The following is a 12,641-nucleotide window of genomic DNA, read 5'->3' on the forward strand; positions in this document are numbered from 1 at the left end:
AGCGCGCGAGAAAACACCGTATAACTATCATCTATTGTTCAGAAAAATAGCATATTTAGACGAGCAGCATGCCAGGTTTGTCAAATATTAACATAAATTCCAGATTACTATAAAAAGTGGGTAACTATAGCGACAAAAGTCTGGTATCCAGACCTGCTCTCGTACTCAAGCCAGACAAACAGATGGGTGTAGACACACAGACATGCGCACGAACACCACAGACACAGGTTCAGGGTTCAATAACTTTATTCCATGAACACATCACAGTTATGACGTCATAATGGCGGTTTTTGAAATGTACAATGTCACTCTCGGGCAGTACCGTGTTTCTACATCCGGGACACTGTGAAACAATACTGCGATGTGCTTTCCAGTTTATCCGTACCAAGGTTTACTTGCCGGCTCCATAAACTAACAGAATGAAAACAAGAAACAAAACAGTAACCAGGAAGTTACCAAAGTCTTCTCCGACATTTACTCTACCGTCAACTACAGTAAAAGGGGTGACTATTCACTTGGTTTTAATTTTACTTACTCGTATTTCGCTGACTGGAAAATACGCTAAACGCAGATGTCTAGATAACATAAACTGACATAGCGTAAAGACCGAAAATAACCTATTTTGTCATATAAACCTGGCGCTATGGCTTAGTTGGTTAAAGTGCCTGTCTAGTAAACAGGAGATCCTGGGTTCGAATCCCAGTGGTGCCTGATTTTGATACTGAGCAAATGCGAACACATTACATTCATACCAATCAGACACCTGCCTAATTCGTGGACTGATTTCATCGTTATTCATATTACACATTCATTTGCATATGACACCTTGACCACGTGTCTCATCAGTGTATCATGCTCCACAATTGAAAAGTTCAAAACTATAGTTAGTGAGAACATTATCTTCTAAGCTAACAGGAAGTGACGAAAATGATCTATGTTTTAATTTCTACACGTGTATTCGATCGAGTTTTACAGAATAAACCTGAATAACGTGATTGGTTGCACCACGCAAATCATGATGCACACAAAACAATGGGAGGCGTGAGTTACTGCGCCCTCAAGCCGTCTTTGGATTCAAATTTGTGCCTAGTTCATCGGTGGGGGCGCTGCACCTCGCGCCGAGCATATTGATATCAGGCGCTCCGTATGTTCAGTTGAGTCGAAACAAACAAGGCAGAATTCGATACGTCGAAAAAAGTGTCAACAAACTGCCCTTTGATTAATCTAACTGTTTGGTATTAGGGTTGGCTGGCCAATCAGACACAATTTTGTGGATAGCTTCCATTGATTCCGCCTGTTTGGCTTGGCCTCAGTTATTGCTTTGGTGTTAACCGTTAGAAAGTGTGGGGGTGGTGGATTTGAGAAAAAAATCCACAAGGAAAAAAAACAACACTAACGTTAAGAAACGTGTAAGACTGTCTACGCGTAGTTTCTTACAGAAAAAAAAGATTTTGTTTACCCCCTCTACAGTTAACTTTTTATATACCGTAGACGCAAAATGGCCGCCAAAATCTCGATGAGAGTTGAGAACCACTAAGTCCTTCAAATTGTGTTCCAACCCTTTCCTTCCCAATGCCCAAAATTCCACTGACCACTGTAATCTATATATTTTGTGCACTGAACACGGCGGTGGGACTGTTTGAAAAACAAAAAAAACAAGTCGCGTGGAATTCTCGCCATCAACGAGAACACAGCGGCCCCTTTGCGTTTCAGGTCACTACTTAACTGGCAATAAAGAAGTATTTAAGGTCTGTTGGCGTACTTACAACAAACGTCATCAGTACAAGAATAATCTAACACGCCGCTAGTATCTTTCTCACAAACGCTGAAAAGAAAAAAAAAATGAGACAAGATTCATTCGCAACACTTTAAATCTAACTGGCATTTGTTAAAGCTAAATAGACCACTTTCCCGGAAGTTGGAGATACGACATTTTGCACGCACGCGCGCGTATGCCGGCCATGGCGTGCAAAACTTTACGTTGTGCGCGTGGATGCAATAGACATGGTTTAATGAGACGCTCTATTGCCGAACACAAGCAGACTGACACGTTTGCTTTTACCGCCATAGTAAATGCAGACGTCTTGCTTGCGCCCCCCCCCCCCCCATGTCCGGAGAGTCCCGATTTGAGATGCACATCTGGCAGAGTCACATTACTTACGCTATGGCTGGTTATATACGGATGACACGCGCGAAATTTGGGAATCACAAATAGTAATACTATTAAATTTGCTAATACGAATAAGGCATTGCTTGCAATGTGGGCGGGGTTAGCAATGTTGTTACAATAGCCAAAATCTTTCTGAAAAATTGGCATTTTGACATTGGACCTAAAAAAATGATATTAAGTTCAAAATCAAATCATTCGATCATGCGACAGACGCTCGGTCCACACCTATCGCGCAATACGCGAGATCGCGCGATGGCAAATACTTTGTCGCTAGAGGGTGTGATTTATAGAAAATGTGTCTTGAAATATTGTTATTTACCATGTATTGCACAAATCGTCTATCACGTTCCATGTTTGTCCTTCTCTGTATAAAGTACCGTAATAATCGCATCCTGCCAATAATAAACAAACAAACAAACAACGTTTAAAGGGCGGTGGTCGTCGCGCCGCGTCATGCTCGATATAGCGACGTATATAACGCGTGTAAAATACATTGTTAACATGAATGAAGAACTCACGCGAATTGTGCGAAGAACACAAAATCGCAAAATATACATTTTTAGCAATTCTCGTACAAATTAGTGCACCTGTGACAGAACGAATTTGTATTTATCACAGACTATTCGCAAAGCGCGCTTTTGTATATGAGGTAGCTTTCAAACACCTGGAAAGCGCGAGAGTTCATATCTCGCGAGATCTTCATCGCATGTTATTGTACATGGTTATGTACGTTGCACACTATCATCTTATAAATCCGTGATTACAGTGAAAGGCACAAAACTGGAACTTTGCTTACAAACATATTTATAAAAAATGTAAAAACCGATCATCAGCTTTCATTCAAATTCAAACATTCAATAGTGATTGTCTCGAGAGCTGACATTGTTTACGCCCAAAATTCGCGCGCATGCATTCTCACTACATAGCACCTGCGACCGACAGTCAAAAATGGGGCGGTTGTTGATAAGATAATATTGAACAGTCTCGTTAATATTAACTAATTAACTTGATGTCCCAATACCATTTCCGGATTGCTCAATTTGAATTCCAACATTCATTTTAATGTATAAAAAAACCATGTATATAACGACCACAGCTTTGTGCCATTCACTGTATAGATATACAACAATATCTGTATGTGCGCGGGATAGACAGTTTGCCTACGCATGTGACGTCATTATTTCACAAATCACTCGACATTGTTCAGGATAATGTACATGCACAAAAAGTGACTGATTGCAGTTGTTATGGAAACGGCCAGGAACGATAAATCGATGGTCATTTCAACAGTGATAAAAGTTCTAACAAATCCAAGATGGCGGTACTGGGAGAATCGGGGTGACGTCATCGGTGGAACAAAGTTACACGTGGTTATGAAAAACAAAATATACATACGTTCCTTTCCACCTTTCTTCGAAGCACGTGCACCTGTAAGTAACAATAAATTATTCATGAAATTGACATGCGTTGCATAATTCGGATGATGTTTTTAGGTTCATTTGTGTATTTTGCGTGAATGTTTGGAAATACGCCCTCAATGTTTGGATGTCAACAATTTTCAGCTCATAGACCACTTTCCCGGAAGTAGCAAAACTAACTGGGGTGCAAAAAATACTCCTGCTTTGTCATGGCGGAAAATACAACCATGTCAGTTTACTGATAGTCGATAGAAGGGAATTTTATTGTTGTTACGTCAATTGGTACACCCAGAAGCACAATATCACGCGTGCAAGTTTACGTTACACCCCAAAACGCGCATGCGAAAAGCCATATCTTCGACTTCCGGGAAAGTCGTCTATTCGAATGTTGGCAATGGTTTCGACTTCCTATTTGCATCACTAAAGAATCGCACTGATTCCGAATTACTAGAGCGAATCTTTATATATTTTCCGTAATGCGTGCATAATCGTACCAAATAAATGTCGCTAACGAGTCTATACAAATAATTTATCTCAATTAATGTGCGACTGTGACACCGATTCTAGCCGTCAAAAAGTACACGTTTTCATAAGTCACGCCCTCTATCGTCGAAACACTTATGTGACGTCACAATGATGTCAGGCAATTCCGAATAGGTAATTCTGTTTGGATGGGTAGTCATTCTTCATTTTTAATTTACCAAAAAAGCAGTATTTTTTTAAAAAAAAAAAAGCTTAACAACAATAATTAACGTTGCTGGTCGCCTTACTGCCGCATTTTTCAAAAACATTTGATCAGAAATATGTTGGTTTTGTGTGGTCTACGCGTGAGAGACTTATAGGAAATAGACATTGGCGCTCAATATACCTACGAAATCGTCTGCATGATGGTTTCGTCTCACTCTCACGAACAGATACTGTCAGATTCGTCACAGTGAACATTGAAGTCAAAGTACAAATATTTTCCGCCGTCGTAAAATAAATTAGTTTTTTATTTCCATAATGACACATAAATTGCATAGATCGTTATAAATGACATTGACAAAGATGAAATACGGTTTTGATAGAATGGCGACAATGAGCTTTTTTGAATTTGTCGCGTGCAACGATCTTGAAATTCATTATAATTTTTAATACAATAGCAAGCGTTTAAGAGCTTCGGTCATGTACATACTCGTTAAATACGACACGAGATTAGATATATTGGTGTAGGATCAATCATACCACATATCGTATTCATGTAAACATTAAAGCGCGGTAGTCGTCGGGCAGCGCGTGTTCGAATTTCATGTAAACAAACAATGTATTTTACACGCGTTGTGTACGTCGCTATGAGTCTCATATCGAACAGAACACGGCACGACGACCACCGCCCTTTAACCTTATTCGGAGAGTCTGTTTTAAAGGGCCGTGGTCGCTGCGCCGCGTTCTGTTCGATGCATACAGCGCGTTGTTTAGCCGAAGTTCGAACGCGTCTTACTAGACGACTCCCACCATTTCAGTGCACACAATTTGAAACGAAATACTCTCTCTTTTTGCTGTCTACAGTCTTATTATATGTTGTTTTTTCAACTGAGAATTGTGGATTTGACATCATTTGACGTCAGTGGAATCGGTCAATCACAGCTCTCCGGTTTGATAATGTGAACGAGGGAAACTTTTGTGGATAAGAAAGAAACATAACGTGTACTATTTCAGTTTTTGTTCCCTTATTTGTGTTTCCGAATTGAACAAAGATATGACAATGTTTTCGTAAAAAGAAACGATGTTCAAAATACGTGACACTCAGGTCATTAATATGTACTACTGTAAAGTACTTTATTTTAGCTGGAATTAATTTTCATGAAAAGACGGACTTGTTGGGCGTTTTGTATGGAATTTATTTTCACTGTTTTTTGATGAGTTGAATGTGAAATATAGGAATAAAAGTATATTCGCTGGATTTCATTTTCACTGAATTATTCCTTCAGCGAAAATTGCCAAAATTAATTCAAATCGAAAATAAAGTATTTTACAGTACTAGATCATAATGGGACATTTGTCTAGCCCGGTATCAGTTCTTTGTTCTCGGCCACCTACGTCATTTAATTCATTAACATATTCATATTCAAATTTTAGGCGAATCAAAGAAAAGAAACTACTTACTCAGTCTTCTTTCGAAGTCACTACCCTGTGAAAAGAATAGTATACGGTCGTTACTGTTTCTGACGTATATAATGACGTAATATAGATTGATCGTAATTAATAAACACCAATATCACTGAAATAAACACATTTTTAGACGAATGTTCACATGCACAAAATTTATTGTTTTTTACAGTTGCTTGTGTCAATGTTGTCGAAAACGCCATACATACACGATTTTGCAGCAATTACGTCATCGTTGTTGCCAGTGTCGTCATCGCGATAAGCAATGACGTTGATGCATGAATGATGGCGTTTCATACAATTTGCTTCACGAACTCAACAAACCCTAACCCTAAACTTCACACAATGGACAATTTACTAACTATTATTCACTGTGGGACGAAACAGGCATGAACTATTACACGTAGACATATACTAATTTTAATTATGTTTGCGACAGCTGACGATCCCCGACAAGAAATGCCACTGTTGTTTCCTGACATTTTGTGCAAGTGAAGTTCCGACGGTTCATTTAGAGCATTTTGACATGAAAACCATATTTCATGTTTTTGGTAATGTACGCGACAGGGATGTGTGACCATCGTTCTTTGAACGCAAGGTTCAAGTTCCTACAAAGTCGATACCGTTAGCGACTGAGTCTCCGCCAACGGGCTTGGCCTTCGAATTGAATCTATAGCGCACTCACCCAGAGAAGGGTTACCGTTTCCGGTACTAAAACTCGGGTCTACCACTAAACACAACACCAGTAGACACAAGTAATATTGTGTGTTGATCATGAACTACTAATATACGTTATGCTACAGAGTTCTGATTATTGAACTTAAAGCGGGAGGGTCGTCACCTGCGCACGCGCGGGATTTGAGTCCCAAGCAACGATAACAACACACACTAAAAACGCAAAGGCTCATAGGTAGACGCTTGTCTGTAAACAATAACACGCTATGACCATCTGACGCGTGCGCAGGTGACGACTCTCCCCTCTTCAATGTGATTAAAATATACTTTACCTCGACCGCCAATAATAACACGGAAAGCACAACGGTCAGTACGAGTAATCGAAAATAAGTCATCTTTAGTTGTATTCAATCTGACAAAATAATAATCAAATACAAAAAATGCAATTATTAATATGAATGCCTACAGGTATACGGCTAATCGATTACCATATCTAAAACAAGACATGAAAACAAACAAACAAACAAACAAACAAACATGACACGATCATTGACATGCGTATTAGTGTTTATGATAAATCATTATCGGTTTTAGTATACAGTATATGGAGTATTGAATAATAATAATAAAAACAGACGATTTCGTTCATACTGTGTCTTCAGTATAATGTAAATAGTGTCATTTTTATAAGAAGATTTGATTGAAAAATAAACAAGATCTTTCAAAATTTCCACAATTTTGTGAAAATTATGGTAAACAAATTGATGTATATGTTTTTTTTTGTCGACTCGACACATTTCATAGTTTTTGCTATGCATGGATATATAATTATCGTAATTACATTTGCATGACGTATTTATTGATTGCGAGTCATTGGTACACAGTGTTAACAAATAAGAAGATCAATCGACATAACTAATAATACGTTAATACAGCCTGACTGATTCCGATTGGCTAGACAGTTAGGTGTTGGGTAGCCAATCAGTCACATTCTTGTAATTAGCTTCGCTTTACCTCGAGAAGTGTAACGAAAAAGACAATGACGAATTGCACTACATTGGTAAAAACAAACAATGAATAATTTTGTCTAATGCGTGATACTGAAAGTATTTCTGCAATTGTAGTAACTGTATTCACTGTTGTGAGTATGCACATGGAAATGGAGATGTTAAAATAATCGTAGATCATTAAACATTAAGTGCATGCACATATGACAACTACATAAGCAATACATTTACAAAACCTGGTCGAATCAGTGAAAAAATGATACTGTAAAATACTTTATTTTAGCTTCAATCAATAATCGCTGAATATAGTTTCCGGGTGGTTTTGTATGGAATTTATGTGCACAGATTTTGTGACAAATTGAATGTAAAATATAGGGGAAAATGTACATATTTTATCGATCTTATTTCCACTGAATCATTGCTTCAGCGAAAAAAGCGAAAATCAATTCCAACCAATGGTTGATATGAATGTGATTAAAAAATAATTGAGCATATCCTCCTCCACATGTGACACTCGCCATATATCTGAGTCCTAATCATATGGTTTCTGTATGAAACCTGACGTCCACTTCAAACAATTCACATTGATGTCGTTTGAGATCATCCATGTAACAGTGTTAATGTATGGTCAATTGTACAAACGTATTGTATCAGTCAATCAAACCTGTTTGAATGCTTAGTCTAGTCGTATTCTCTTGGTTTAAAAGTTTGGATGACAGAAGACAAAGCACCCAAATTGAGACATATATACAACATTCCACCATGTGTAGCTTTTGCTGTGCGCCATGCAGCGTTTTTTTGGATAATTGTACAATTGATAGCATCTTATACTGGCCAATGTTAAATAGATATATCCAGCATACTCAAACATTATCGAAATACATAACCTAAAGGAATTTACAAGTCCGAGAACACAAAACACGAACAATCAACAAGTACATTACGTTCATAGTCAAATCAAAAAAAAGAAAGGTATATTGGCCTCACAATGTGGTGCATTATATCATATGACAACCAATATGAAAATCAATATTTAGCGCAAAATGGACACAGTCTCCATACATTAACCTTTTCACCACCATACCAGTTCTCACTTTTCATTACAAAATAGTCCCTTTTGTACCCTGCAAAGTAACAAATTGACTCAAATTGTGTCCGTTGGCTCAAAAATGAGGGTTTATTTTCTGAAATATTGGAAAAAGTGCAGAACAATTTAGGCGTAAAAAGTCTGGTGGTGAAAAGGTTAAACACATCATAAACACGACTCGAAATTTCACCGACTTCCATTGCATACATACACACACACATACATACAAACATATGCATTACATAACCCACGATGTTTAAACTAAACTTACCTATACGATACACGCCGGATATACTGCAAGGAAGCCTCAGCTTATGTTGCACAGATGAGCGTCACAAAGATATATACCCGGATTTTGAAAGAAGAAGTCTACTTAAACCCTACTTAAAATATATACTTGATGTCACAGGAATGAATACTGTACTGGAGTATTGTTGGCATGACGTGCCATGAAAAGAAGCCATAATAGACGATTTCTATACATTCGTAGTGTGTGACAAATTAATCACTGGTACTGTAAAAAAACGTGTATACTTTATTAGATGTTTAAGCGATTTATTAACCCGATAAGTCCTGAATCTTGCACGTATGCTGGTATGAAATTTACAAAACAAAAGCCATTAATATGTAAATTACTATGCCCAGTTAATTTTTAACCAAACCCCACGCTGTTGAGACTTCAATTACCGAATATGAAGCTCTATCGTTTAAGCGACTTGTCGACAGTGATGGTTTATTTATTGACGGTCTGTCACGAATCGCGTGGAACGTTTTTTTTTTTTACGAAGATCGTGCTGAGCATGTTTAATTGGAAACTTATTTTTCGGCAAATTAGAGATATAAGAACGCGACATGAGATTTGTATTTTAGTTGTGGCTGCTTTGTATATAGTTGGGATTGTTTTTTTTGTATTTTGCTCTCTATTCACATTGCTGAGTACTTGGACTGTTAGAAACAGTATTCTAATAGACCATTTTCCGTACACTGCGAGAATCACGCGTTATGCGTGAAATCGAACGTAAAAACAGGACAAACAAAGGTCATAGCGTCGTAGTCGCGTCAAACATCGCGTGGGATTCGACAAACGCGAAAGTATTTCGGGGACACTTCCATGCTTAATAATGTGCTGTCCACATTTGATGATAGGCAATTTCGATTAAGTGAGGGTATTCGGAAGCAATATTCCTCTGTCGAAGATCGGCCGGTCAATGTAAGCTGCGAAATAAAGAAATTCTAGTTCAAAATCAAATCGTTCGATTTTTGCAGCAGACGTTCGACGTGCGTCTTTCATGCATCTCGCGAGATCTCGCAATTGTTCGGAAAATCACCTATTCCGTTGGTTCGTTTCCTTCAGTGAAAACGTTAGTAATACTGAGGCGTTTCTAAATCAGAAGACTGAGGACGAGTTCTAGTTTTGCATTGTTGATATGTGCGCATACTTTTAATCATATTAGCGGCTAACGCGCTTTTGAGATAGAATTGTTTTAAAGTGTTAAATTATTTCTTGTGACTGGCTGTTAACACTAAAATATTACATTCGGAATAGAATTATATTGGAAAAGACGTAACTACTGAAACATTGAATACTTTGTATGTAGCAGTGTTCGTGTTAAAGGGCGGCAGTCGTCGCGCCGCGTCCTGTTCGATATGGGACTCATAGCGACGTATACAACGCATGTAAAATACATTGTTTATTTACACGAAATTCGAACACGCGTAGCGCGACGAGTACGCGCCTTAATTGTACATGGCCATATATTACAGTACATATATATGGACAAACAGCCTCCAGAAATGTGGCAGTGTTTGGGTGGGTACTACATTGTGCAGCCTTCCCTTGTCTAGAAGTAAGCACATCTTTGTTATTTGTAGGTGTTTACAAATGACAAACATTAAAAGTACTCCTATTTGCCATTATCTCGGCTTTGTTCAGTTATGTTTGTCAGTCATGAATATTAATGAAGTAGTTATGCTTTTTAGAAAGAGAAAAACATGCATTTTTTCACCAGAAAAAAACACACATTCTTTTCAGCAAAATAAATATGTCACTACATAAGGTTAATGCCAAAGTGTTATTTCTCCCATTTTTGAAAAATACATTGAAAAGTCCCCCCAAAACTATCTTGCTACCTTAATAAAGACGAGTTTTTTTGGTTTTTTTTAAAGAAGTTGAATGTTTTCTTGACTCAACATATTTAAAATATACCTATCAAGTCGAACTTAATTCCTTCTTATATCATATAATTATTAATTGATAATAAAAAATCGATCATCATTTGCCTATTTCATGATTTGGTACTAAATATACTAAGTATGTCGGGGTTACGAAAATAACAAAAGCCAATAAACTGTTATCTCTTCATCTTTATATCAAGATTTAATAGTTGATTTTGTTTGGTTTTCTAACCAGTATTATATAATACGATGTCGAAATAACGGTGAATGAAAGCGTGCATATGATATGTAATTCTCCCTTTCAAGCCAACAATGAACCAATCGTAAGTACTCGAACAAATCGATTAGTGTTAACACGCGACAATCGTGTATGCATTATGCTCTGTGATTACCTAACACACTTTTGGAACAGAAATTTCCCGAAACTTTGATAAGCTATTGTTTTGTATTTGCCTATTAACACTTAAATGTTTCAGAATTATCTCATAAGTTATCCTAGAACTTGTATCCTCGTGGGCGGAGCTACGTCACAAGACGTTCCACGTTGCTAAGACGCGCACCACTGTACCACGTATTTCTATGGGCTCTGTGCGCCATGCTGAGGAAAGCGGAACGCCGAGCGAAGAGCCGGTGAAAATTCGAGAAAACAACAGGAACTCAACTTTGATGTAATCCTGAACAATCAAATTTATATATCTTGTTATACTGTTCAGGGAAGTCTCAACAACCATCCCAAAGTACCGTTTTCTGAGAGTTTTCGGGCTTTGTTTTCATCGTGATTGTTGCCATGCGGTGAAATGCCCGCATGTCCGCCCCCGTGAATACCATAAATGTTCTTAGACTTTTATCCGCATCTTTTCTCATAAATTTAAATTTTATATTTTTGATTGCTATTTTTGCTAATTTATGAATATTTGTTTGGTTTTTACTTGCTTTTATCATTTTTTTTATATATATCGTATTTCAGTATCGTTACAGGAGTCACGAAATGAGGTCACCCAAGTTGAAATAACTTTTCCAGGCTGACTGTGTTTTTTTCTATTCCCCATATTACATATTACGACGTAAAAAATAACGAAAGCGTGTATATAATACCTTTTGATATATCAACAACTGGAGACTCGCCTGTACTTCAATAAATCGATTATATTGTACACGCGACACTCGATACGCTTTGTGCTGTAATTCCCTGCTTCAAATGACCGGAGTAAAGTTAATCGAAAGACTTGAGGTTTGGATTCCGGTGTTGCTACTAAAATGTAATAGTTTGTTGAATAGGTGATTTTCCGTACAATTGCGAGATCTCGCGAGATGCATGAAAGACGCGCGTCGAACGTCTGCCGCAAAAATCGAACGATTTGATTTTGAACTCGAATTTCCTTATTTCGTAGCTCACATCGACCGGCCGATCTTCGACAGAAGAATATTGCTTCCGAATACCCTTACTTAATCGAAATTGCCTATCATCAAATGTGGACAGCACATTATTAAGCATGGAAATGTCCCCAAAATACTTTCGCGTTTGTCGAATCCCACGCGATGTTTGACGCGACTACGACGCTATGACCTTTGTTTGTCCTGTTTTTACGTTCGATTTCACGCATAACGCGTGATTCTTGCAGTGTACGGAAAATGGTCTATTGCGTTCAATGAAGACTTCACTCAGATTTTGTCTGATGACGAAACTTATAGATTTTCCAAAACAAGTATTCTTTTCTGAACATTTTATTGATTAAACTTTTGATGCAAGTTCATAGGCGCTCAGAGACGTGACGTCATATTATTTTTTTGGATAGTGCTAATACACTGTTAGCACTTTGGGTGTTTGTCGCGTGGAGCTTATATTAAAATAGTTTAAACTTATCACAACACTGATTTCATTTTAAACATTTTATGTTTAAAAGTAGGCTGTGAGCTGTTTAAGTTTTAACTCATTTACTAATCAAATGTTGAATGTAAAT

The 12,641-nt window shown here is 37.6% G+C and overlaps 1 long non-coding RNA gene and 1 other non-coding gene across 2 annotated transcripts; one reads left to right on the forward strand and one right to left on the reverse strand.

Annotated features, from left to right (window-relative positions):
- Window positions 1-228: 228 nt before the first annotated feature.
- On the reverse strand, window positions 229-9,019 carry LOC102807356 (uncharacterized). Its single transcript, XR_438291.2, has 7 exons — window positions 8,777-9,019; window positions 6,744-6,823; window positions 5,734-5,758; window positions 3,566-3,598; window positions 2,490-2,562; window positions 1,767-1,825; window positions 229-411 (listed from the first exon to the last, which is right to left on the reverse strand). It is a non-coding gene; the product is annotated as an uncharacterized LOC102807356 (long non-coding RNA).
- Window positions 638-711, forward strand: TRNAT-AGU (transfer RNA threonine (anticodon AGU)). The gene has a single exon. It is a non-coding gene; the product is annotated as a tRNA-Thr (tRNA).
- Window positions 9,020-12,641: the final 3,622 nt, after the last annotated feature.

The sequence above is a fragment of the Saccoglossus kowalevskii genome, chromosome 20 (assembly GCF_978046115.1).
Source record: "Saccoglossus kowalevskii chromosome 20, keSacKowa6.1, whole genome shotgun sequence".
Taxonomy (NCBI): Eukaryota; Metazoa; Hemichordata; class Enteropneusta; family Harrimaniidae; genus Saccoglossus; species Saccoglossus kowalevskii.